This window comes from Euprymna scolopes, chromosome 19 (genome assembly GCF_053919585.1).
Source record: "Euprymna scolopes isolate OS-2025 chromosome 19, ASM5391958v1, whole genome shotgun sequence".
In the NCBI taxonomy this organism is placed as follows: Eukaryota; Metazoa; Mollusca; class Cephalopoda; order Sepiida; family Sepiolidae; genus Euprymna; species Euprymna scolopes.
Genome location: NC_136500.1, coordinates 24,679,405 through 24,706,935, shown reverse-complemented (window position 1 = coordinate 24,706,935; position 27,531 = coordinate 24,679,405). Strand labels below are relative to the sequence as shown.

The 27,531-nt window shown below is 34.6% G+C and overlaps 1 pseudogene; it reads right to left on the bottom strand.

Moving 5' to 3' along the window:
• Positions 1-6,442: 6,442 nt before the first annotated feature.
• On the bottom strand, positions 6,443-6,544 carry LOC145240569 (U2 spliceosomal RNA; annotated as a pseudogene).
• Positions 6,545-27,531: the final 20,987 nt, after the last annotated feature.

The window sequence follows — 27,531 nt, the reverse complement described above, 5'->3', positions numbered from 1 at the left end:
AATATAGAGGACTATAAAAAGAGGAGAGTAGGTTCGAGAAGACGATCACGATAAAGACATGGATACGTCTGAAAGCAGGTTCGTATAGAAGATCACGTGAGAGACGTCTAATCCGTACCGAGAAGTCATGCGTGATGGGAGAATGGAGAAATAAATGTCGTTGTACGACAAGAAAGACGAACTGAAGATATATGTTGTACTTAGTTTACTTTGCCAATGAGGCAACAACGTGTTGAGTAATGATACAGTTTTGTTCAGATTAACTAATTTTTATATTTTCTCCACTTACTTGATTTGTTTGTCTATTATTACGTTAGCGAGATAATAAGAGTACCTACCATAAAATAAAACATCCTGACACTTCGCGTAAGAATATAATAGAGGAAATTCGATAGAAGTTCTATTAGTGTCACTTTTTCGTATTACACCGTCTATTAGTTTACTTCATATTAATCTCTTTTTCTCCACACAGCTTATAAAACTATCTCTAATATCTATACGTGCCTGATTGAGACCCAATCTCTATTTCGCTTCATCATTCTATTGGGATATGTTTATTTATTCTACTACTATTGCCTAGATCCTTTTTTTGCCCAAATGCATGACTTAGAAGAACGCACTCCGCCTCAAATCTGAAAGGTATATTATAAAAAACAACGAAAAAATACTTTTATTTTGCAAGTGCACATATAATTTCTTTTTGTATAACAAATGAAATCAGTTAATAGTGTTTCGTCATTGTCCACGCACTGATGAAGACGTTCGTAAAAGGGCATTCATAACTTGATCCAAACTTCCTGTTGACCCTTTTAACTGATCCATTAGTCGAGGGAGTTGAGTGTGCTGTTGTTACTATACATATGCCCAGCAATTAGAATGACACGTTTTCAAATAAATCATGTCTATTTCATAAAGTAACTTAAAAACAGAAACGTCGCACGTATACAGGGTGACTCCCCCCCCCAAAAAAAAACAAAAGCTAAATGGATGCCATCTAGAACAGATGCTGTAGAACGGAGAAAAAAAAGGCCAAAGACCCTAGTGTTTTGATGTGCTGTTTTAAATATAATAAACTAATTTTGACCTTTCGTTTCATTTCGTTCGGGCAAAACACTAAGAAACGGGACCTAATTAGAGTTGGAGCCCGTTTTTTGGGTCACCCTGTATACGGGAAATATAAAGATTGTGAGTCATTTCACATAGTCTCAAGGAAACTAGAATTTTTGTAACCAACATGTTAGAATAGTGATATAACGAAAGAGGGACTACGTGTTATAATTGTTAGAACATTTGTAACCGAGCTGTAACTGACTCTCCATGTTTTTGTACACCTCTACCACTCGTTGAAATTGCATATCGGTTCTTATAAAGCTATATGTAAGAAGAAAATAACTCTGTAAAAATGATCCCTATACAAACTTGCAGCTTTGAGAGAAAAAAAAACTACTGGATAAAGAAACTGTATTACACTAAGGTATCCGAATCCCGAATGTGTAGATATAATTAGATGAACGAGTCAACGATCCGAAAGAAAAGAGACAAGAAATCTATAAGCCTATTCTGAAAAACATGTGAGTTAAGGTTATTTATAGAAAAGACTAAAACTAGCAACATCACGTCCGTGAAAGGCAGGTTGCAGGTGGTTAAGAGTCTATATTCGTTACTAAAACCTACGATTAATATTTTATGGCATCATTCATTTTCGGGTAAATATTGTTGTTTTGCACCATCTCATTATTATTCGTCTTATGTAATGCCGAATTCAGACATTTTGGAAGTAAATGTTTTGTGCCTCAAGTTTTTATATCATTCAACATATATCAATGGTACGTAGTTTTGTTGTTTCACGGTGTATTAACCCTTGTTTAAGCATTTAGGCACAGGTTTTCATGCATTCTACCATTTTGGGGCTGTGCAGGGCATGATTAAGTTTTGCAAAGGAACAAGTTAAAAAAAAACAATAATATACATGGTTTGATACATTTAAATCAAGAATCCGATATTTTCAGAAAGTTTTATCTTGTAACGCAAGAAAATTAAATGGAAAATAAATCAGGCAGTTGCGAAGAACACATACCATATTAGATAAGATTGATTTTAGAAATGACTTAGACAAGTAACCACACGTCTAGGAACTATTGCCGGCGCTAATCAAATTACAGATACGTTTCTGGAACTTATTGAAAACTCTCAAATAGAACAGTGATTCACCACGCTAAATATGGCATCAGTTCTTCATACATGGTCTGATAATAAATTTGTAGAAATAGAAAAGAGTTTCCTATCTGAGATTTTGTTATGAGCGATAGAGAGAACTGATTTAATAGTATCAGTGTTCCACTATACCTACTTTGTTTTTCTTACTTAACAGAGAAGTAAGATAGTACTTTTACTTGATTTATAAATGGTTAGCGTTAAAATATACTAACGTTTTTTTGAAATTGTTTTAATGGTTTGTTTACTTGTATTCCTATCGAATTAGGAAAACTTCCAATGCGTCCTTAAGAACTACTATCAAGTAGGGTCTAAATTGATAAGATCATCCTTAATATGGTGCAACGAGCCGTATGTTTACATTGCATATACATTCCTGAAAGGTGTCATCGAGAAAAACAGCAAGCTGACAGAGAATTAAAAAAATATATATATATTTTGTAAAAAAAAAATATATTAGAGTAAAAAGCTTTCTAGTACCTGGAGGCTTCGATAATGAAGGGGTGCGATTTTGCTGCCTATAAGTTGTAGTAATTTACATTTGGGGGGAAATATACAAGTTTATCTGATTATATTCAGTTGAAGTACTTGTAAAAGAGATACGGGGTTGCAACATTGCAGCGATTGGAGAGGAGCCCGAACCTGCTAAACAGTTTCTTTTTTTTACCCTAATAGGTAGAGATTTACTTGTTTGCGCACTAGCTCATATCTGCAAGCACTACTTAATGAGTGGGTGAATGGTGGATTTGTAGAATTATAGGATACTGACAAGCGTGAAAAGTTCTCTAGCCCAGTACAAGAAGTTTACTTTCTTTGAAAGAAACTTTATAATATTCTTATACTGTTACCTGTAGGTAATAGAAAAAAAGAAGTATGATTGTTAGACTATTGGATAGAGGGCTACTAGACATAGGACTTATATATTGTTTGCATTATTTTTAAATACTGTCATTACTTTTTCCGAACTATTTGTTTCTTAATATAAGTTTCATTCTAAAGTTTAAGTAGGAGTATTATCGTTTGGATCATAAGAATTAACTGAACCAAATTGTTATGATTACATAAATTTTTTTGTGTCTATTGTAAGAAATATAGACGTTCAATAAGGAAAAACTAATACTACACCATAACTAAAAGCTGACTAATAGACCTTGATTCTTAATTAATCTCTGTAAAATCTAGGTTATCTATACACTCTATAATAACAGCAGTTGTATTTGTACTAACACCTATTGCTTACTATGTCATTAGTTAACAAATGCGACGATTTAAAAGAACGAATTATTTTGGGGAAAAATATATCGAAATGGATTAGTTCTTGTTGAGAGCAGGTATTAACCTTTCAGCGAACGACATTGGTTTTCTACCGAACAGGATTTTACATTTGAGAAAAAAGGTTGCTTTACTTAATCTTCTAAAATGTAACACTTTATTTAGTTCCTAGTGAAACTTATCAAGCATAAGTTATATACGATTACTTGAACACAAAACAGCATTTTACCAACTACCAAAAGTGGAATAGTGGGTTTGTTTATTTACAATGGCATCAATGTCTATTCAATGGAAGCCATACTTCCTAGTACAGCGGATTCTACTGATCACGACACAATTTATAAGGCTAATATTAGACGCACTTTAAATGAATTATTGGTGTTTTGGTTTTTTGTTTTAGTTTTTTTTTTCCTGAATTTGTTTTCTGTCTCATTTGTTTGAATCGATTGTCATCGGGGAAATCAAGCCAGACGGTTTTTGACATGAATAGACGTTTGTTTTTACCACATCAAATCGACTGACTGAAATAAGTCGATCGCTTTTATTTCAGATCTAAATCGTTTCGTATCTTACTTAATCTTTTAGAGGACAGGGAGAGAGGTAGCTAAAGTAGATATCAACTGGCCTAAGCTAAATGGTGTACTTTGAATTCTATGCCTTATGGCGTATCAACCCTTGCTTATTGCTTCCTGTCGAAAAGAAAACACTAGGGTCTTTGGCCATTTTTTCTCTGTTCTACAGCATCTGTTCTAGATGGCCTCCATTTAGCTTTTGTTTTTTTTTGGGGGGGGCACCCTGTATACGTGCGACGTCGCGTTGTTGCGTTTCTGTTTTTAAGTTACTTTATGAAATAGACATGATTTATTTGAAAACGTGTCATTCTAATTGCTGGGCATATGTATAGTAACAACAGCACACTCAACTCCCTCGACTAATGGATCAGTTAAAAGGGTCAAAAGTTAATGCGTGCAAAATTATTTTCCCGAATAGAGCTGTTTTGCAGCACTTATATATCCCTTTAAGTTGATTGAAATCAACAGATTTCTACAAAACCTTATGTCGGAAATTTTTGTCCCAAGTTTTACTAAAATTGTTTAAATAATATTGATTCTATAAAAAAAAATTAAAAGTTAAAACTGAAGCGTAGTAAGTTATAAAAAGAAATACAGAACCGCGGAATTTCTGTTATGTAGTGTTAAGTCACCATAGATAAAATTTAATGGAAAGCTAGCATAGTTATTTTTCTAATGAGAGATTTTTGCAGTCATAACTAAATAGATATTACAACATTTAGAAGGTTCTCGTCTAGAACTTATATATCTTATGAACAATGCTAGTATAATTTTTATGAGCCATAAACATACACTTGTTTTTCGATGTGTAGTCTTTCTATGTATTGCTATAATAACTGTTTTACTTGACTAAAAAAGGGTTGAATGAGAAAAAACTATCTGCATGGGTTAGATAAAGAATTTCCCGTTCGTAATTTCGTATAAATCTCCAAGTTTGATAGAATGATATCTAAGACATACAAAACGAAGGCTGGGCATTACATTCATTAAATACTTTTCATTCAATATTTTTCATTAAAACGTTGTGAAAATAAAATAATTTTCATTAAATATTTGTCATTAAAACGTTGTGAAAATGAAATAATTTTCATTCAATATTTGTCATTAAAATGTTGTGTAAATGAAATACATTTCATTAAATGTATTTCATTAAAACGTTGTGAAAATGAAATAATTTTCATTAAATATTTGTCATTAAAACGTTGTGAAAATGAAATAATTTTCATTAAATATTTTTCATTAAAACGTTGTGAAAATGAAATAATTTTCATTAATATTTTTTATTAAAACAATAATTTTCATAAAATAATTGTCATTAAATATTTTTTATAAAAACAATAATTTCCATTACATAATTTGCATTAAATATGTTACATTAAAACAATAATTTTCATTAAATAATTTTCCTTAAATATTTTTCATTAAAATAATGATTTTCATTAAATAATTTTCATTAAATAGTTTACATTAAAACAATAATTTTCATTAAATAATTTTCATTAAATATTTTTCATTAAAACAGTAATTTTCATTAAATATTTTTCATTAAAACAACTGTGTGCTGTAAATTTTATTATTTTACAGTTTATTTTTTTTATTTATTTTTAGTTTTTCGTTTTGGATTATTCGATTCAATTATTTACTTCAACATAGATTAGGAATATTTTTACTGTATTAAAACACATTACATGAAATGAAAATTGATCACGTTCATACAGCATCTCTCTATCGTTATGTTTTACATATTTTTCGGTTTGTAACTGTGAAAAAGCAGCTGTCTTCTTTATTTTGTTTATATATACATACATTTTCATCAACATTATCACTACATAGAGATGAGATTAAGTAAATCTCTTTGATTTAGCACTCGCAGAAGATGCAGATTAGAAGTCGTGCTAGCTCAGACATTGACGATGAAAATAATATTATAACACCAATTGATTTTTCTTGTTTCTAATCGGGGGGATACGTGGTATTTTGCCTTAGGGTTATTGGGTTGTGAAAAGTAATTTTAATTACTATTTCATGTCAAAAAAATATGCTAAAGAATTGGGATGTCAGCGATAACAAGGCCGATAGCCATTAATCACGTGCTCTCGTGTAATGAATGAATGCGTGAATGTAGGATTGACATGAAATTCTTAAAGATAAACTTAAATGACCGAAAAATGGACTGAAATGACTTAAATAAATAAAAAGTAAATTACTTAGAATGACTTTAATGAATTTAAGGATTAATTGAATGACCTTAAGAATGAATTGAATGCTTGAAAAATAACAGGGATCCTTTAAAAACAACTTGAATGATCTGGAGAATGACTTGAATGACTTTAAGACTGACTGGTTGTAAATTGGTAATCATTTTACATTAAATTCATGCAGAAAATGGATCCCTCACTTTATATCAGAAAGTTACAAACATAAGTACAGCATGTAGTAAGAACAGATACTACAGTTTGATCTTGGCCAAAAGGCCAAGAAAAGCTTTAAAAGCTAAGAACAGCATCTATTAACAACAGACCTTTGATTTTAACCAAAAAGGCCAAACACAAAAGTGTTACAGGCAGACCGAAAGACCGACAGACCGACCGACCGACAGATCGACGGATCGACAGACCGACCGACCGACCGACCGACCGACCGACCGACCGACCGACGGACCGACGGAGTGACTTATAGAGTCGCTTGCACGCGACTAAAAAACGTGGAATATATAACAACTAAGCTGTCTCACAAAGGTAGTATAAAGCACATTAATGATTTTTAATAGGGGAAAATGTTCTATTCCTTCAAAATGGGCATTCGGGCTTTATATAAAATCTAAATTGCTTCAGTCTAAATGTTTCTCATTTATCAACCGAAAACAAGACAGGTGAAGTGTAGGATAACAACAGATTAGCCATACATTTTATGGCTTCAAAAGCAAGAAAAGGGTGCATGGGTTGAGATAATTTTAAAATACTTGATTAGCCTAATGTATACTGTTTTACTGCTTTACGCGATGGAAAACTCTCTGAGTTTATACTTGTTATTCATGCTGTAATTCTATTAGTTGATCGTGATAACCAGCAGTTATTGTAGACTAAATAACGGCACTGTTAAAATTGATAATACAAAATGAACTATAAACAATAGTTACTATGCTACATTATAATCAACACTTAATATAAAAACGTGCTGTTTAATTGGAAAATCCGGGGTTCAACTTGAGTTAGTATCGTTCATATACATTGAGGAAACGTCCGCGTGTCGTATTATAGGCCGATCGTAGACGGACAGGGAGTTGTTGCAAATGCCAGTATATAGGATTAAAAATTTAATACTTAAAGTAAATTTATATTTGGGTATAAAATAAAATTTATATTTCACATTAAGGGTCGTTTTTTTGTGTATACATGATTATCTGATAGCTTTATTTATCTAATCCAACACGATTCGGGTTTTTTTTTAATTTCTTAATATGGTGTTGGATAACTTCGGCAAGATAACCGACGCCATGACAGCAGCGTTAAACCACAAAGACAGGTTAAAGAAAATAAAAAAAATATCCTGAAATATAGATTTCATTGCTCTGACCATGAGGGTCACTTCTAAAGGATATCTGCTTCAACATATCTTCCCAGGGTTCAAGTTTTGGGCTAAAGGGATACCACAGTAGAGGAAATGAAGAATAGCAAGGGAGCAAATAGCAAAGAAATATAATCGCTTTTGGCATCGATTACTGACGTTAAGTAACACAAGATGCCGATGGGAAATAATGCAGACATAATGTCGTTGCTGGAACCTTTTCGTACATTGCAAGGGCTGAGGAAAATTGGTTACTTCATGAAAAGGGATTTTCATTTATAGCATGCATTTAATGAATTCACTCTGGGGACGTCAACATGACCTTGTAATATCTTACTATCAAGCTATATAATAATAAATTGGTTGATCTTGCTTGCTTTCTTTTTAGATGTGTTTATTTGTACTGTCTAAATGCTCCGCGTAACGGAATTAATCCCGCCTCGAGATCTAAAGAAAACGGTGTTGGGCTGAAATACGTTCTTGATATAAAATATGTACTGCTATTTACGGTTCTCATCAAAAGAGAATTCTACAATATAATATAAAAGAAAAATATTCAAACAATTTCTAATATTTATTTTTTATTTCGGGCTGGATATTATTTGGAATATTTTACTTTGTACAAAATATATTTTTCATTATATCAATTGTTAATTACATTGATTTAAATCTAAAGCTACAATGAAATCGTGTTTATTTCGAAATATAAAAATAAAAGGTTTTAATGTTTTTTAAAACAATAATTACTCATATAGATATTAGTTAGATAATATGAAAGTTTTTTTTCATAATATAATATTTATTGAAATTGTGATTCATGAAAAGTATTTAAGGAATTGGTAAATTATGAAATATATTTAAATAAATTGGGGTTATCCATAAAATATAAGACTTTTTGTTATAAAAGTAAGTATTGAAATAATTTCTTTATCAGTCACAATATCAGAGTATCGCATATATTATATCTGCGATAGATTACGTGTAAATTTTGCTTGTTGTATTTGCGAATTAAAATAAATTTCATTAAATATGTATAAGCAAACTTATTGTAAATAAATATTTTCGTAATTAAAGTTTTAAAAAATAACATTTTCTGAAGGATATTAAAATATATTGCAAATAATTTTTTTCAGATAAAATCCCGCAGCTATACACATTTATATTTTCTAATTAAAAACCATATTTATTTTTAATCAAAACCGAACGTAGAAAGCATTCCCAATCCGGAACCTATTTTTGCATACCCCTTATTTTTGCAGACTCCAGTATGGATTTTTTTAATTTTACGCCTTGTGCTCATTAGATTAGTTCATTTTTGTAAACAATGATGGATAACCATAGCCAAATTTCGTGTCAGATAACAACATTAATTAAATCAAATAACGGGAGAGTGACCTTATGTGGGAAAAAAGTGTGGGGGGAAGAAAGGGTGGACTATATCAGTTGAGTCGCGGGTCGTGTAGAAGACAAACCGTCAGGAACGCATATGTTTTACAAAATGATCACTTTGTCGCCCTAAAAATACAACACTAAACCTTTATTTCAAAACTGCTATTGAAAGGAAAACTGAATGATTATATAGTAGAGCTGACATCTATTCAAGGTAGCTGCCTTCCGCCTTAATCATCGTCTAGATACGGGTTCGGAGATGGAGCATGCCTTTTATACGGGCGCCAACAAGTAGATGGTCTGGGACAAAAAATGAAATCTGTTTCATCGAACGGAAATGGAATTCTGTCATCTTTTTTTTTTTTTTTTTTTTTTTTTTTTTTTACACAGTGATCACCACTTATCAAGGCCCGGAAGCCACTCAGGGATAAGGGTTATTGCAAGGACATCACGTTAGTGAGGAGATTTTATGAAGTGTTTAATTAGGGGGGCGGTTCATTAGGAATTTGTTAACATTAGACTTGAAGACATCCAAGTTGTAGTCCGGAGGGAAGCAGGCAGACGGAACAGAGTTCCACAGGCGTGCAGTTCTAAGAAAGAAGCTTTGCTCATGAAATCCGCGTTTTGATTTAGGCACAGATATAGAGTGGGGGAAATTTTTCACAGTGGATTCAGCTAGACGGGTGTTTTTCGTGAAAGTTTGGCGAGGGGGAACCAGGGATTGGAGTTCAGACGAGCACCTGCCATGAAAATAACGATAAAACAAGGATAGGCTCGCAACGTCTCTTCTGTGGGAGAGGGGTTGCAGGGTAGAGATAAGGGCATCCCCCACTAAACATGAAGTCTATTTTGTACTCTGTCAAGGCATGATAGGCTGTTTTTGGCAGCTCCTGCCCAGATATGGCAACAGTATTCCATCCTTGGCCGTACTTGGCTTTTATATAGATAGAGAATTGCATCAGTAGTGAGATATCTTCTGGAGCGGTAGAAGGATCCCACCATCTTTCCTGCGACCTTGGCAACAGACTTGATGTACGTGTTCCATTTCAGATCAGGAGTAAAGGTCAAACACAGAAGCTTGTCAAAACACGGGGCCTCACCCAGACGAGAGCCATCCATCACAATTGATGCCAGCTGGGGATCAGAGCGTTGATGATGTAAGGATAGGAGTTTGGTTTTAGATGCATTAAAGGTAACTAGCCACATCTTCCCCCACTGAACCACGCGCTCGAGATCAGAGGAGAGAGAATCCGAGAGAACTTCGTCATTTACAGCCTTTGATGTGTTGCCGTAGATGGTCGTGTCATCAGCATAGATGTCAACGAATGATTTAAGTATGTGTTTAGGGAGGTCATTGATGTAGATCAGGAAGAGAGTTGGGCCGAGGATTGACCCCTGAGGGACTCCAGCATTTATATTGCAGGCCTCCGATTTTTGTCCATCTACCACTACTCTTATGAGCCTATCGGAGAGAAATGATTTAATGATTGAGAAAACATTTCCAGTTATACCGTAGCTGGGAATCTTGTGAAGTAGACACTTATGCCATACTTTGTCAAAGGCCTTTGATATGTCAAGAGCAATTGCCCTAGAAAGGAAGCCTTTGTCAAGAGATTCACTAATCCTGTGGGATATAACCGTCAGCACATCTGCGGTAGATCTTGCAGAGCGGAAACCATATTGTGTGTCACTAAGAAGGTTGTTTCTGCTGAGGTGGTTGACTATTTCTCTATTTAATATTGATTCCAGTAACTTACTCATAACACAGAGAAGACTTATTGGTCTGTATTGAGAGGGAGATGACTTATCACCTGAATTCTTTAATACAGGGCAAACTGATGAGGTCTTCCAGGGAGTCGGAAAGCACTTCTCCTTAAGGCAGCGCTTAAATAGTTTCGTAAGTATGGGAGCAAGTTCTGGTTGAAGCGTTTTTAACACTATAATTGGGATGCCATCAGGGCCAGTTGCTTTACTGGAATCAAGGTTTTTGATTAGCTTGGCGACCTCATGCACGGATATTTGTATATTACCTAGCTTGTTCTGTGTTATAGGAGGAAATATGGGGAGTTGATGGCCTTCGTCGCATAGGGTAGAATTAGCTGCAAAGTTCTTTGCAAATAGTTTGGCCTTGTCTGACGCTGACGAGATAACCTCTGGTCCATTGATAATGGTTGGGATAGAACGCACACTTCTGTTCAGGATCCTATTTGTTATTTGCCAAAACTGGTGGGAACCAAGCCGTTGATCAGCTACATTGGATTTAACAGACTGGGCATATAGCTCTCTTGCATTTTTATTACTCTTTTACAGTGGTTGCTGGCAGTCCTGAAAACAGCTTTAGTCTCAGTGCATCTATTACGTTGGTAGTTATGGAAAAAGTGATTTCTGTGCGCGATAGCAGCAGCACATTCTGGGGAGAACCATGGCTGGCTGTTAGGTTTTTGTTGGAATTTTTTTGATGGTATGAATTGGTCTATGCCTACAATTAACCATTCGGTCAGATCTGATACTATAGAGGACACTTCCTTTTTAAACATGGAGTGCAGAGGTAAATCAGATATGAATGTACGGAAGCTATCCCAGTCAGCCATAGAGTATCGGTATACAGTACGGTGGAGGGGTACGTCTGGGGGCTTCTTACATTTTGTTTTTATCTTAACTTATACGACGGAGTGGTCGGAGGATCCTAAAGGAGAATGAACGGTACATGAACATAGCTCAGGGGAAGTTGAAAGAAAAAGGTCTAAGAGGCTTGCATATTGATTGGGTGTATCGGGCACACGGGTGGGTTCGCGAACAATCTGAGTGAGGTCATAAGCAATGGCAAAATCATGACAAAACCTCCCCTCATCATCTGTCTTATTTGAATGGGTCAGCCATTCCACGTTATGGACGTTGAAGTCACCACAGATGTGGATGTTAGCCGAGGGATGTGAAGACAGTATGTGGTCTATTTTCTCAGATATGCTCTTAAAGATAGTATCTCCGCTGTTGTGGGGCCTATAGAGGGCAAATATAAATGCAGTGGTGTTAGCAAGTGCAACCCTGAAGCACATATAGGGTAAATTAGGATCTTCTCTAGAGATATTCCTGCCACATGGGAAGCCATCCTTAATGTAGGCACATATTCCATGCCCATGGCGATCTTGGGAGTCAGATTTAGCTGTTAAATTGGAGTATCCATGCATTATGAACTCATCTAGGGAAGTGGTCGGCCCTATTCCAGTTTCACATAGATATAATATGTCCGGTTTCGTCTCCTGTAATTGGGTTTCAACCTCTGGAAGGTTGGAACGTAGACCCCTGATATTGGAGAAGGAGACCTGGTAGTAGGGGTCTACGCTGGAAGATGGGGTTCTCGGTTTAATCGAGCGAGACAATAGTTTTGTTCCCGTGTATAATATACTATAAACCCCGATCTCCCTTTACTTGGTTTATGTTGTGCTCATTTCACAATAAGTAAATAAACGTTTTAAATGGTAAAATAAATAGCGAATTTTGCAACACAAAGGTAAATTACAATAGAATTAGTGGAAAGATGAAAATGATTAAAATAATTAAATGACCTTATGGAAAAGCAAGGGAGAAGGAATGTGTAAAAGTTGAAGCCGAGCGGAAGAAATGGGATAAAATAGAGTGAAAAAGAGGAACATGTAAAATGATATCCATAGTAATTGCATTCGAACATGGCAAAGTTCATTTAGAGGTCCACATAAGAGTCCTCCAGTAACTCATTCTTACGCAAGTGCTTTCAGACAATTATTCAACGTTTTCATAATTGCATTTATCACACTACCGAATTGTTTCCAAGGAAACCATTACCGTTTAAAAATGTGTTCAACCATTTAATAGTTTTATGGTGTATTTATAATTTACGATTCCTTTAGTGGTTGTGGGTTTGTGTAAGATGGATTAACTCTTAAATCCCCCCCCCAACAAGTGTGTAAAACAATATAATTTAGGATAGACGAATCTATCTTCTATGTCTGAAAGACCAGAAAAAGCAGGTGAATTCTTATAGGAACCAGATACTTTAGGGAAACTAAAAATATCAAAAACTCGCATGAAGCTGTTATAGATTAATTCAGAGATAAAAGGAATGCAATATTAAAAGTGTAGAGAATGGGTGGAAATATGGTGGATGTCTACGTAAATAAACGTGTTGTCAGAAAAGTGAATCGGTAAATTATTTTATGGAAATCGGACCGGACAAGATGTGGAGCCAATTGATCTGAAGGGTTACTTAACACAAAACATGATTATCGCAAAAACTGGAGACGTCTATTGAACATATTCTTGAAAAAAGCAAAGTTAAAACAAGAACCGGAACAGTCAGAAGGACGGAAGTTCCACAAGCGATTCTTAGAAAGAAGCTTCTGGAATAGAAAGTTGTATAAGAATGAGCTATAAAATTGCAAATTGAGAGAGAGCACAAGACTAACGAGCCAAAACGTCGGAAGGAAAGAATTAGGGATTGGATCAGATAATTCTTGAATACATATGCAATAATAGTATTTATAGAATGGACTGAGACACGCAACATCACGTGCGTGAGGGAAAGATTGCAGTCTCTTAAATGTATATTTTACTTTCCAAAAACTACTATTTATTCTTTATGGCCTCACTCATGTTCAAGTAACTATTTGCATCTAACAACAATCTATGCCTAAGTTTATAAATAATGTATTTGATTAGCGCATATATATATATGTATATATATATATATATATATATATATATGCGTATGTGTAACTAATATATATATATATATATGTATATATATAAATAAAGGTCACTACATTTCCAGGTTTTGCGATTAATTTTTTCGACTGCAATTTTAAACTTTCTCATAGTTATACTGACCAAATGTTTATTGTACTGATAATTGGCTGTTTATTTCTTCTGAAAAGAATTGTATACAGTTCTTAAGCAATATGGATTAATAAATAACTTTTAATATTTACATACTGTTAACATTTAATGATCCTATACGGCATAATCACGTTTAGCATACCGGCACCGGTCAAATCACCAATGTTAAGCTACTTTGAGCCTGGCTAGTACCAGATGGATGACTATTTTTGACTTCTACTTGCAGTGCATGTACTCTCCGCTTTGTTTCCAGTCGTCTAGCACTTCTCCTTGTCACTGAATCAGTGCCGATTGTGTTGGAGCTGTTGTTTAGAGTTGCGCAACTATTATCAGACAAGTACACGCTCAGCTTTACCTGCAGGGGGAATCCTTTGTCTTTCAAGATTGATCAGAGTCATCGATTCAATAAATACTATGAATTTCTTTTCATCCACATTCTCTGTTTAGAGTTAAATAAAACTTTCTCGTGTCTCTACGCCAATAAAGAAAAAGAAATATGTAGAAGGGATGTAGCAGTCAGAAAGAACTATTTTCTCTGGTGAATCAATGACCCCCCCTACTGAGTTCTCCAGCCACAGGCAAAACAATCAGCTAACAGGGTGCATTGATTCACCTGCTCCCTAAAAGTATTAAGGGAACGTCGGCCAGTCAAAACTTGGGTTTTTATAAGCGGAGTACTACATCCGGACCGCCAGCGTAGCAACCTTTCCTCGTTCCTCTCTTGTCCAGCGGACATCTTGTTATAGTATTAACGGTTTCGATTTGAGACAACTGCTATCCAGCCGGGAATGACGGTACTGACTGACTTTAAAAGAATTTTATTTTTATTCTTCCCTTTTAACAGCCTGACCTGCCAGTTCCTGCTACACATAAAATATTCTTCACTGTTATTGGTCAAAAATAAAGTGTGTGCTTCTTTTGTGCCTTTTCTTTGCTTTAATTTATTAGGAAGCTAAAACAACCCATCTCTTCCTAAAAATGTTTCTCATTAGAATATAGCAAGAAAAAGACAAACTTATATGCAAACAAAACCTGGTTTAATGACATTAGATAAAACATGATATTGTGAAAGATTTTATGCATAAAGCAGTAGTGAGAATATTGAAAATGTAGATAAAATGTACGAAAAACGAAACTGGGGATATACATTTAGATAGAAAAGTAGAGACATATAAAACATGCATATAATGAGTAAATAAATATACATATATATATATATATATATATATATACATATATATATAAGTAAGTCAGTCTAAATATGGAGAATTATTGAAATAATATATATATATATATATATATATATATATATATATATATATATATATATAGGGTGAGACGGAGCAACTTGCTAATTAAAATTTTGTATACTAAAACGATGCTTGCTCCAAGGATTATAATCATTGACTTATTTGAGAGGATGGGGCTAAACGTCGTGTTATTACTGTGCGTTGTTTATTTTTAGTATATAACCAGGAAACCCAGTGATCATCATATTGCAGTAAGTTTGAACCCGCTTACTCTGTTCAGGCATTTTTTCAAGCGGTCGCCCAATCGTCGCAACGCAACGTTGTCTCCCGTGGTAATATCTCTGGCCGGCAGCCGATTGTTTAATGGGCGATGTAAAAAAGAAAGAAAAGAAACCAGACACCCCACGAACCGTAAGGTCACCTCAAAACATTGACACTGTGAGATAAATCGGTTTGGAGATATCCTCGGCAGTCTGCCCGTAAACATGCGTCTATTGTTGGGTTGTCTGCTCGTCCTTTGAGATAGATCCTCCATGGAGAAGTGAATTGGTTATGGTGCAGAAACTTAATCCATGCGATTTTATTGTTAGTTTTTGAGCTTGCCTGCCGATACACTTGTTTTCGTCAGTGATCAGACTCACTTCCATCTTTCGGGATCTATAAGTAAGCAAAGCATGCATTATAGGAGTCCTAAAATCCCCAGAGAACTTCATCAACGCTCTCCTCACGCACTACCTGTAACTGTTTGGTGTGCACTATCGCGAGTTGGCATAATTGGTCTATGCTTCTTTGAAGAAAAAGAACAGGCACTATCAGTGACATGTCAGCATGATCAATGTTTCTGGCCAAAACTGAACCAGATGGAGGCAAAACACGTGTGGTTTCAGCAGAACTGTGTCAGGGCACACACAGCGCACGCAGCAGTGACTGTTCTTTTGGCAGAATTTCTCATGACATCTCCTCCCCTTGACGGGCAACTAGCATTGGCCAGCACGGACCCTGATTTATTACCATGTTACTATTTTGTGTAGATATCCGAAATCAATTATTTACACCGATCGTCCTAGAACCTTGAGTCACCTGAAAATAAACATTCGTCGAGCTGTCGCCAACATACCTACCTATATACTGGAAACAGTTGACCAGAAATTCAGAGTTTGATTAACTCAGTGTATGAAGAACTATATACGCCATCTTACTGATATAATCTTTAAAACTGGTACAAAATAAAATTTAAATGTTGTACTAGTTTCAGTTCGATACTCTATGGCTGACTGGGATAGCTTCCGAACATTTATATCTGATCTACCTCTGCATTCAACGTTTAAAAAGGATGTTTCCTCTATAGTATCAGACCTGACCGAATGGTTAATTGTAGGCATAGGCCGATTCATATCATCCAAAAATTTCCAACAAAAACCTAATAGCAAGCCATGGGTCTCCCTAGAATGTGCTGCTGCCATCGTGCACAGAAATAACGTTTTTCCATAGCTACCAATGTAATAGGTGTCCTGAGACTAAAGCTAATTTCAGGACTGCGAGCAACCACTGCAAAAGACCAATAAAATATGCAAGAGAGCAATATACTCAGTCCGTTAATTTCAAATTAGCTGAGCAGCGGCTAGGTTCCTATCAGTTTTGGCAAATAGCAAACAAGATCCTGGACAGAAGCGTGCGTTCTATCCCAACCATCATCAATGGACCTGACGTCATCTCGTTAGCATCAGAAAAAGCCAAATTATTTGCTAAGAACTTTGCAGCTAATTCTACCCTATGCGACGAAGGTCATCAACTCCCCGTATTTCTTCCTATAACAGACAACACGTTCTGAAAATCAAAAACGCCAAGCTAATCAAAAACCTTGATTCCAGTAAAGCAACTGGCCCTAACGAAATTCCAATTATAGTGTTGAAAAAGCCTCAACCAGGACTTGCCCTCATACTTACAAAACTGTTGCCTTAAGGAGAAGTGCTTTCCAACATCCTGGAAAACCTCATGAGTATGCCCTGTATTTAAGAATGCAGGGGATAAGTCATCTCGCTCTAAGTGCAGACCAATAAGCCTCCTTCGTGCCATGAGTAAGTTACTGGAGTCCATATTAAATAAAGAAGTAGTCAACCACCTCAGCAGAAACAACCGTCTTAGTGAGATGCAATTTAGTTTCCGTTCTGCTAGATCTACAGAAGGTATACTAACGGTTATATATCATAGGATTAGTGAATCTATCGACAAAGGCTTCCTTTCTAGGGTAATTGCTCTTGACATATTGAAGGCCTTCGATAAGGTATGGCATAAGGGCTTATTTCTCCAGATTTCCAACTACAGTATCACTGGAAATGTTTTCTAAATTATTAAATCATTTCTCTCCGATAGGTCCATACAAGTAGTGGTTGATAGGAAAAATCAGAGGCCCACAGTGTTAATGCTGGAATCCCTCATCCTGGGCCCAACTCTCTCCCTGATCTACATCAGTGATCTCATAAAACACATGCTTAAGTCATCGTCGACATCTATGCTGATGACACGACTATCTATGCCAACAAATCAAAGGCCGTAAATGACAAAGTTCTCTCTGATTTTCGCTTCTCTGATCTTGAGCGCGTGGTACAGTGGGGGAAGAAGTGGCTGGTTCTTTTATATGCATCTAAAACCAAGCTCCTATCTTTAAATCATCAACGCTCTTATTCCCATCTGTCATTAATTGAAATGGATGGCTCCTGTCTTGGGAAGGCTTGATGTTTTGACAAGCTCCTGGGCTTGACCTTTTCTCCTGATCTAACATAGAACACGTACATCAAGTCTGTTGCTAAGGTCCCTGGAAAAATTGTGGGATCCTTCTACCGTTCCAGAAGATATCTCACTGCTGATGCAATTCTTTATCTTCAAAAAAGCCAAGTGCGTCCAAGGATGGAGCCTATCCTGCCTTGACAGAGTACAAAATAGATTTCGTAGCTTAGTCGGGGGTGCCCTTTTCTCTTCCCTGGAACCACCCTCCCACAGAAGAGACAATGCGAGTCTGTCTTTGGTTTATCGCTGTTTCCTTGGCAATACTCGTCTGTGCTCCAATCTCTTGTCCCTCCTTTGCCAATATTTCACGAAACACACCCGTCTTGCTGAAACCACTGTCAATAATTTCCCCACTCTTTATATATGCCTAAATCAAAACGTAGATTCCATGAACAATGCGTCTTTCTTAGAAATGCACGCCTGTGGAACTTTGTTCCATTTGCCTGTTTCCCACCTTACTACAACTTGGACTTTAAGTCAAACTTACAAAATTTCTGATAAACCGCCCCCTTAATAAACGCACTTTATCAAATCTCCATTACTAACGATTACTACGATATTATCCCATTGATTACTGTACACGCAATAAACCTTATCTCCAAGTGGCTTCGGGGCCTTGATAAGTGTTGACTACCATGTAAAAATAAATTGTGGTATAAATTCCATATTAGGATTACACAATACTATTATATGGTCTACGTTCGCGCCGGGTATTTAGAAGCAGCAAAAGTCACATTTTACTTACGTTTAATTCGTATATGGCTTGCCAAGTTTAACCTGTGTATATTCAATCGTTATAATTAACTAGCAGGGTTCGTCTTTGCAAACTTGGCCCCCTTATAAAAATATTAAAGTATGGCTATTGTTGTTGTTGTTTCTGCCCAACCTCAAACTCCTCATGTTACAAACAACGTTCGGAATAGACACCCACAAATCCTCATGGAAAGAACGACTATCGGAATGTCAAGAACGGGTGGAGAGAGATGGTATAGGAAAGATATTGAGCAACCCTCAGCCGTAAAACAATATAGCAGCGACGGAAAAAATTAGACGCAATAGGCAGCCCGGGTGGAGAAGTAAAAAAACACCTATTTAGCCGTTGAAGCTGTGGTAATGTTGACTGGTTACTTATCGGCCTCCTCAACTAAAAATAGTACGTACTTAAAGTTTTATTAAGACGAAAAAAATTATTTAAGAACGAAAACATGGAATGCTATCATAAGGAAATGAAACGATATTTCTTCAGTGTATTTGTCATTTACTTTTATTTTTATAAATTACTGCAATATTTGTTGGAATTATTTCACTTATCACCGTAAACCAAAAAATAAAACCAAGATAAAAAAATTAAAACCTCCAAAAAACAAACCAAGAGAAAACACCCTAAAAATGAACGTTTTTCATTTCATTTAAATAAAAAAATAAAAAAGAAAAAGAAAATAAAAAAACAAATAGAATTATTTGAATTCGATAATTAAAAAAAACCCTGAAAAATGGAGAAAAACCGTGTTGATGGTCTGAATTCGTTGTGTTTTCAATAAAGAAAATAAGGAAACACGTTATCTAGCTGGGGTACTCGGTGTTGCTCGGGTGTGAAGACGTGGTGTTGTAAGGCTATAAAGCAAGAGCGAGGCTTAAAAATCAAAAAAGGCCAAAACAGAAAAAAAACGCACGAAAACAATCATATAAATAACCCTGTTTAAATATTAAAACTTTCACAAAATACAATCCGTTACGTGGGCACGAACGTGAAACTTAACACCAATATCCACTGCTCAACGACGACGTAACTGATATAAGGACCTGTTTTTAAATCTATTTAAATCAATTCAAGAAAGAGCGCTAGACCCGCATGCGTGGTTACAGAAGTCAGTTGAATAATGAAAATAAGGAAACATGTTATTGTACATTCATATAAAATAACCCCTTCCCCCAAAAAAAGGAACAAAAAAATAAAAGAAATGTGGATTATATTTGAGTGTTGTTAGTAATTTTGAATGCGTTTCAGGTGGTTAAACATAATTGTAGCGGTAAGCGAGGACAATAATGTTAATTTGTCGAGGCGTTCCTTAAATACCGGGATTAGTTTCCTTCTGGAATTGGAGAATGACACGTATCAGCCAATCACCAAAGCAGGAACGTGCCTGAGAGACCTTATTATTTTTGAGTTTCGAGGAATAAAAAGTGAATGCTATGTCTGTGAGTTTACGGATCGGTCATGAATGGTGTGGTGTAAAATTACGTTGTGCATGTGAAAAACGGTGGGAGGACTTAGTTGTTAAGGGGAAAATTCGGAACTACTTCGTCTGTAGGCCATTGCGAGGATGATGATGCCACTTCTAGGATAAAATTTAAGATTTTATTCCAACAAATTAATATGTCTAAAATGTCATCTGATAGTTACATATAATAATGGCTAATAGTGTATACATGATACATTTTTATGTGCTATCTGTTGTTGTAAACCTACGGTATTTTAGCCTAAGAGGGGGGAAACTGCGATGTGTTAATTATATAGAAAGATAGAGATATAACGATATCGAGGTTAGTATCGAGAGTAAAAGTTAACGTGGCATCTTTATTCATGTTTATGCAATCCCGGCCTGCTTGCTAATGAAAACAATATTTTATCAGTAAGTACTTAAGAAAAAGTAATTGATTTAACTCATAACAAAGGAGGTGCGTTGTAATGATGATTGACCTTATGCCTTCATGGCATGAAGGTTTCATCTCTCAGTTGCAGGTGTGATAAACGTGCGTCAAAATCAGATATGTGTCATTCAATTTCTGGCAAATGTGCATTGAGAATGCTGATGACGAAGTAGAAAATCAATTTTGGAACCCAAAATCCTGGCCATTTTTATGGTATCAGTCCCGTTTCGTAGCTCTGTTTCTTTGACTTCTGTTTCTGCTTCTTTTTTTCTGTTTAATAATACATTTCACAACTTTAATAATTATTTTTAAAAATCGGAAAGTAATTTAGATTTTTAAATTAGCTTAACGTTTTTGATTTTTGTTTTTCGTGGCATAGACGTATCAGCATAAAACACTTAAACTTCAATAAACTTGATTGTGTCAGCAGTTAATCATTCATCTGAAAGAAACAGGATTGTCCTGTCGGAAGAGATCGATCGTTCTTGTTTATTGGGATGTAAGACTCGTTTTGTTTCATCGCTGTGACATCACTAACGAAGCACGTAACTTTAATTTAATTCTATATATAACATTTCACTCGGTCTCCGTTCAATTTCATGTAGACATCTATCTAACGTGGAAGTTGGCTAATATTATGCTTTGCTACTTAATTTTGTCGACATGTCAAATTTAATGTTGTAATAATATTTTGACGGGTGAGCTATCCTCACGGTTCAAGTTTAATTCTTTGTTCGTATGTAACGTTTAAATCAACTTTTACTTGGTCCATTACACTAAAAACTGGACTAATATTTTCGCTTGTCTTTTGGTTTTTAATTTGAAATTAAATTTCTGCTTTTCTGTCAGGTTTTAATTTGAAATAACATTTTCATATGTTTATGTCGTAAGTTTATAATAATATTATCTACTCTCGGTTAAACATTTATTTGAAATTTTAGTTTGAAATAACACTCTTGTCCGTCTATTAGACTTTAATTTTTAGTCACGTGCAAGCGACTCTATAAGTAACTCCGTCGGTCCGTCGGTTGGTCGGTCGGTCGGTCGGTCGGTCTGCAAGTCGGTCGGTCCGTTTGTCGGTTTGTCGGTCGGTCTGTCGGTCTGTCGGTCAGTCGTTCTGTCGTCTGTCCGAAACACTTTTGTGCTTGACCTTTTTGGTTAAGATCAAAGCTCTGTTGTTAGTAGATGCTGTTCTTCTTTTGGGCAAGATCAAAGTGTAGTATCTGTTCTTACTACATGCTGTACTTATGTTTGTAACTTTGTGATATAAAGTGGGGGATCACTTTTTTGTATTAATGTAATGTAAAATGATCACCCACCCTTATATCCAGTTAGTCTCAAAGCAATTCAATTCATTCTCCAGATCATTCAAGTTGTTTTTGAAGTACTCCAGTAATTTTTTAAGTATTCTAGTCATTCTTAAGATGAATCCATTCATCCTTAAGTTCATTAAAGTCACTCTAATTAATTTACTTTTTATTCATTTAAGTCATTTCAGCCCATTTTTCGGTCATTTTTGATTATCTTTAAGAATTTCATGTCAATCGCACATTCCCGCATTCATTCATCACACGAGAGCCCGCAAGTAATGGCTATCGGCCTTTTTAATAACATGTTCAAATCTCTGTTAGGCCTTAGCTTGAAAAACAAAACACTTTCATATGTCAGTTAAGCTTTAGTTTGAAGTAATGTTTTCGTCAGTTTGAGAAAAAACACTTTAGGTTTCTTCTTATCTAGAGTTTACTATGTAATTTTATCAGTTAGTCAAGCTTCATTGCTTTAGATCTGCCACACTGAAATATACAGTAGAGTGGTATATGACATTTAATGCTTAAGTGTATGTAGTGTTTGTTCATAGTTTATCTCCTTTTGTAGTTATAATATACGAGAAATATTCTTCCCAATATATAAATACAATTATCTGAACATAAAATTTTCGTATTATTGTGACAAAAGAACGTGTCACCCGCTCGACAGACGCCTGCGCCCTGTGTGTTTTGTTTGTTTTTTTTTTTTGCCTTTCCTTCTAGTTCTGATCGTATCGTCGTTTCCCCCACACTGGCGACAAACAAGGGAATGCACAAGAAGTATGAAAATAAAAGGACACAAAAGAAACAAAAGAAAACACATACTCATAAATATTAGTTTCATTATGAGTCTCTGTGTGTGTGACACCATCGTAGGTAACTTCTGTTTAATGCCCATACTTAAGTTTTTCTTTTAAGCTGAGTTCATAAGTTGATGCCAGCTGATTTTGATCTCTCAAAGCTCCCCCCTCTCTCTCTTTCTCCACCTCGATCTACTCTCGATAGTGTCTAACTCGCAGCTGTCATGAAAAATCCTAAACTGTCGTAAACTCAAAACTGTCCGTTAATCATTCATACTCACATAAACTCATAGCAACCTAACAAAGTGCCCCAAAACTAACTTTTTTGTTGTGATAAATGACGATGAGCCAAAGAACCTAACCAAAAGGTGTAGTAACATTTATACACCTTTTGTTATCTTCTTTTGCCCACCGTCATTTATCACAACTCTCTCGTAGCTTTCTTTTGATTTCCCTGTGTCCAACGTCCCCTCTATTATTCTGTCGATAAACCATTTTTCCATGTACTTTTGTTCTGATAAACTTATTCCATTACAAATATTAAAATATAGATCTTCGTTCAGAGTCAAGAAACAATTGGCATCCATGTAAGGGGAGTTGCGTTTGTAATTGTTAGGCAAGAATTGCGCGTTCTTTAACCGCGCCTCTCTTGAATCGACACTGTTTGGGTTAAGTGGCAAAGCGAGGCCCAGGCTATAGAAGAAAGTCTCAGGATTGAAACAATGCCGATATAGGCGGAGAGCACATACATCACCTAAAATTTCTAAATGGTTACCCATTTTAGTTCTGACCAGGCTTTACGTTGCTTTAATATATATATATATATATATATATATATATATATATATATATATATATATATATATATATATATATATAAGTAAATTCTTGGTACAGCAAAATGGAAGGAGAAATTTCAGATGAAACATGATTTGATTTAAATACCAAAGAAAACAAAAAAACGGCCAGGTGCAATTATTAAAATTTTTCCTTAAGGCCTTATCGTCTGACCCTCTAAGAGGAAACGTCAGAATGATAAATTAAAAGCTAAGAAAACGAATATATATATATATATATATATATATATATATATATATATATATATATATAAGAAAACGAATATATATATATATATATATATATATATATATATATATATATATATATATATATATATATCATGTAAGGAAATACATTATTGTATGCTGGAAATATATAAAATTCAGTTTGTATTGTTTCAAGATAAATCTAAATTTAGGTATTATTTTAGTAGATGTCTAATTACTATGGTTGAAGTTTCATGCAAATATGAATATTTGACTTTAGAAATGCGGAGTTCTTCAGTATTGCGTTCTTTTAAACACATTAAAGTTACTCTGAGGAAACATAAACTTTGGCAATATTTATTAATTTAAATCTGATAAGTATTGGTTTATATCCAGACACATAAATCTATTTGACGAAAAGTTTTCAACACCTTTTGTCACTTTCGCATAAATCTAAACTAAAATCAATATGAGCAACATTTTTAAAAATCTTTTTACAACTTGCAGCTGCATTCCAAGATGTATAATTATCTGTGTATTAGCTTCGTGTAGAATCTTATGCATACGGATGTATCAACACATACACAGATGAAACTTTTCGCTATACTTCTGTTTCGTCATTGTTAACAAGGGTTCTGATATGTCCAAAGTATGTGACGGGTTAGAAAAAATAATGTACATTTTTGCATCTTTTAGTATCGAATTCAATTGTGGTAAAACTTGAATGCACAAGATTACATTAATCTGAAAGTAGGGTCAGTAGCCATGAGCACTCAAACAAGAGGCAAATCAGTTTGTTTCTCGGGGCGAATTTTCAACCATTTCTTTTACTTCAGAGGTAAGGGTCGAGCTGCGAATCTCTGCTCGATCTAAAGAGTGATCCAATCGATAGCTGAACTATCGTGTAAAAACGAAAGAAAATCAATATTGCTTGCGGGTGGAATTTGACCTGAAGTTTTATTTTATTATTATTATTCTGTTTGTGTTTTTACATTTTCCTCTATCGCATTTAGAACTATTTTTGGAGTTTAGTCAATGCTTACACGGACATACCGAATATATTACTAGCTGTGATATACACTTGTATGAAGGTTCATATATTATGGGAATACTTAAATTATGTGTGGCTTATATTCGAATTTACAACGATAACAGATATATTATGTATTGCAAAATATTTAATAATATTTTCGTTTGTGTATATATATATATATATATATATATATATATATATTATAATATTTTCGTTGCATATATATATATATATATATATATATATATATTCATATACAGTACTGTTTCTCTGCTTCACAGCTAATATCAATGCGGTTAGAAAAGCAACTAGCTCAAGCCAGGTTCGAGTCCCCGTACTGCCCAAATAACAGTCGAAGGTTCTAATCGTTGCGCTATTCGGCTGGTGCTAGGCGGGCAGTGAATTAACAATGTTTTGTCATTGTCCAAATACCTAAGCTCAAATTTTTTAAACAAAAAGAATCGCTTAATCCGCTAATTGTAATTTGTATATCACTTCCCCATACGCTCAACCTAAGATATGGAGCATTGTAGTCATCCACATAAAGTATTGTTTCGCTGTTTAACAGCTCATCAGTGCGGCTAGACAAGCAACTATCTCAAGCCAGGATCGAAATTCAACAAATGACAGTAAGAGCTACTAACCGTTATGCTATTCTGCTGCTGTGCGGAAGTGAATTAACAATGTTTTGACATTGTCCAAATACCAAAGCTCAATTTGTTTACACAAAGAGCATAGCTTTATACGCTAATCGTCATTTATATATCATTTCCCAATATTTTCAAGCTAAGATAGGGAGCATTATATATATATATATATATATATATATATATATATATCACACTTTGGAAATTTCGTTTGAATTAATTGCGTAGAATAGAGGTATCCGAGTTTGTCGTCTTTTGCCTGCATGAGAAGCTAATTATTTTCAGCAGAAATCGGCATATCAACCCGATAGACGACGACTGCAGCGCGGAAGAATGCTGTAGTGAACTCCCGGAGAGAAGACAATCACGACCATTGCATCTTGGACGGAGTCAGATGTCATACAGTACAGGTATAAATGGAAAATATATAAGTTATGGCGTATTATGTAAGTATAATTAAGTATAAATGGATAAATGTTATGTTTTCAGTAGATACGAATATAATGAATTTTAGATATTTCGTATCTGTGTTGTCTTCAGACTTTTAACGAAGGAACATATCTTCATCTTTCTTTTAAAATCTGGAAGTTTGTATTTTGTATAACAATGAGTATCGGTTCAGTTTTTATATATTAATTATTGTAATAGTATCTCCTATCAAAGAGAAAGAGATAAAATATTGCTATTTATAATAGATACATTTAAATCTATGTATAAGGCTATGGCTAGTAAGTATCTACTTGAAAGCTTAGCTATTGGATAGCAGTATACTCTAATGCATGCTTTTGTAAGTGTCTGCAGAAGTTAATGTGTATCGATTACGAAAAGGTCAGTTTACTAAGGTTTAAGGGTTAACAGCTAAAACCTCTCTAATTTATGTGCAATGGATTAGATTTAATGGCAGCTTAGGAATTAGAGCATTTGGTTAGTGATCAACAGAGAGGGTTTAATTACACGTAAGGATATACATTTTTGGGTTTACAAGAACAAAACTTTGGCATGGGAAAGAGACAAGGCAGTCGTCTTGGAGGTAGAGTATCTATAGGATATAATTGCATATAAGTACCAAACTAGCAGCGGTATTTTTATGGTTTTGATAAAAATCATAGGTATACAGTGTCGTGGTTTATTGTTCTAGACCGTAATTTAGGCACAAAGCATCTCAAGAGAGTCTCTGATATTGTAACTGTGCCTGTCTAATTCTTGTAAGTAGTTGAATAATGTGTTCATCTTAGCATAAATGAAATTTTAAGGTAAGATTAAAAGTGATATAAGGAATTTGATAAAATGAAATGTACGATCACTGATCACTATTCAGAAAATGTCCTAGTAGTGATATAAGATTTATGAGATTAACAGTACGAAGATACTTAAAGTAAGATGTGAGCTGTTGAGGATCCAGTAAAGTCGATTAGATATAGGAAGCAAGATGGATATATTTTAGTATGTACGAATTGTATATATTAAGCTTAAATAAAATTCTTCTAAAAAAATCTGTTTGTAATCTTTGTATGATTGTGTATTCTTGTTTATTTATTACTTTTATTCTCCTCAGCTATTTTTTTGGCTTCATCTACCTCTAAAGTTTGAATGTTCTAGTTTATAGAATAAAATCACAGTTTACCTTATAATTACAATACGATAATGGACTTTTTATTAATTTAGAAGTGGATTATTTTGTTTTAATTTAAGTTAGAAACACTCAGTTAAAAGTAATACAGTCTGGGTTAAGTAAGTAAATTAGTTTATTCTTTAGTTTTATATTCTCTATTATTTTGGATCCAATTTGATATTATGTTTCGCATATCTAAACTGAGGATTGCTCATTTGTAATATTTATATGGTGTACGTTGAATATTAGACGGACAACAGACAAACGTATTGCTAAATATAGTTGATATTAAGAATTACTATTTAGAGATATATAATTGGCCACTAGAATGTAAAAATAAGTTTTAGCTAAAATGTTTGAAAAAATTAGCTTAGCTAGATATACACAAAACATGATGGATTGACCTTGAGAAATTATCGTACAATACTATTAGGTAACACTTTAATGGGCCATGTCGTTGAATCACTTACATATCGGAACTCACGAATGAAACGTGTCCTTTTGAGGATAA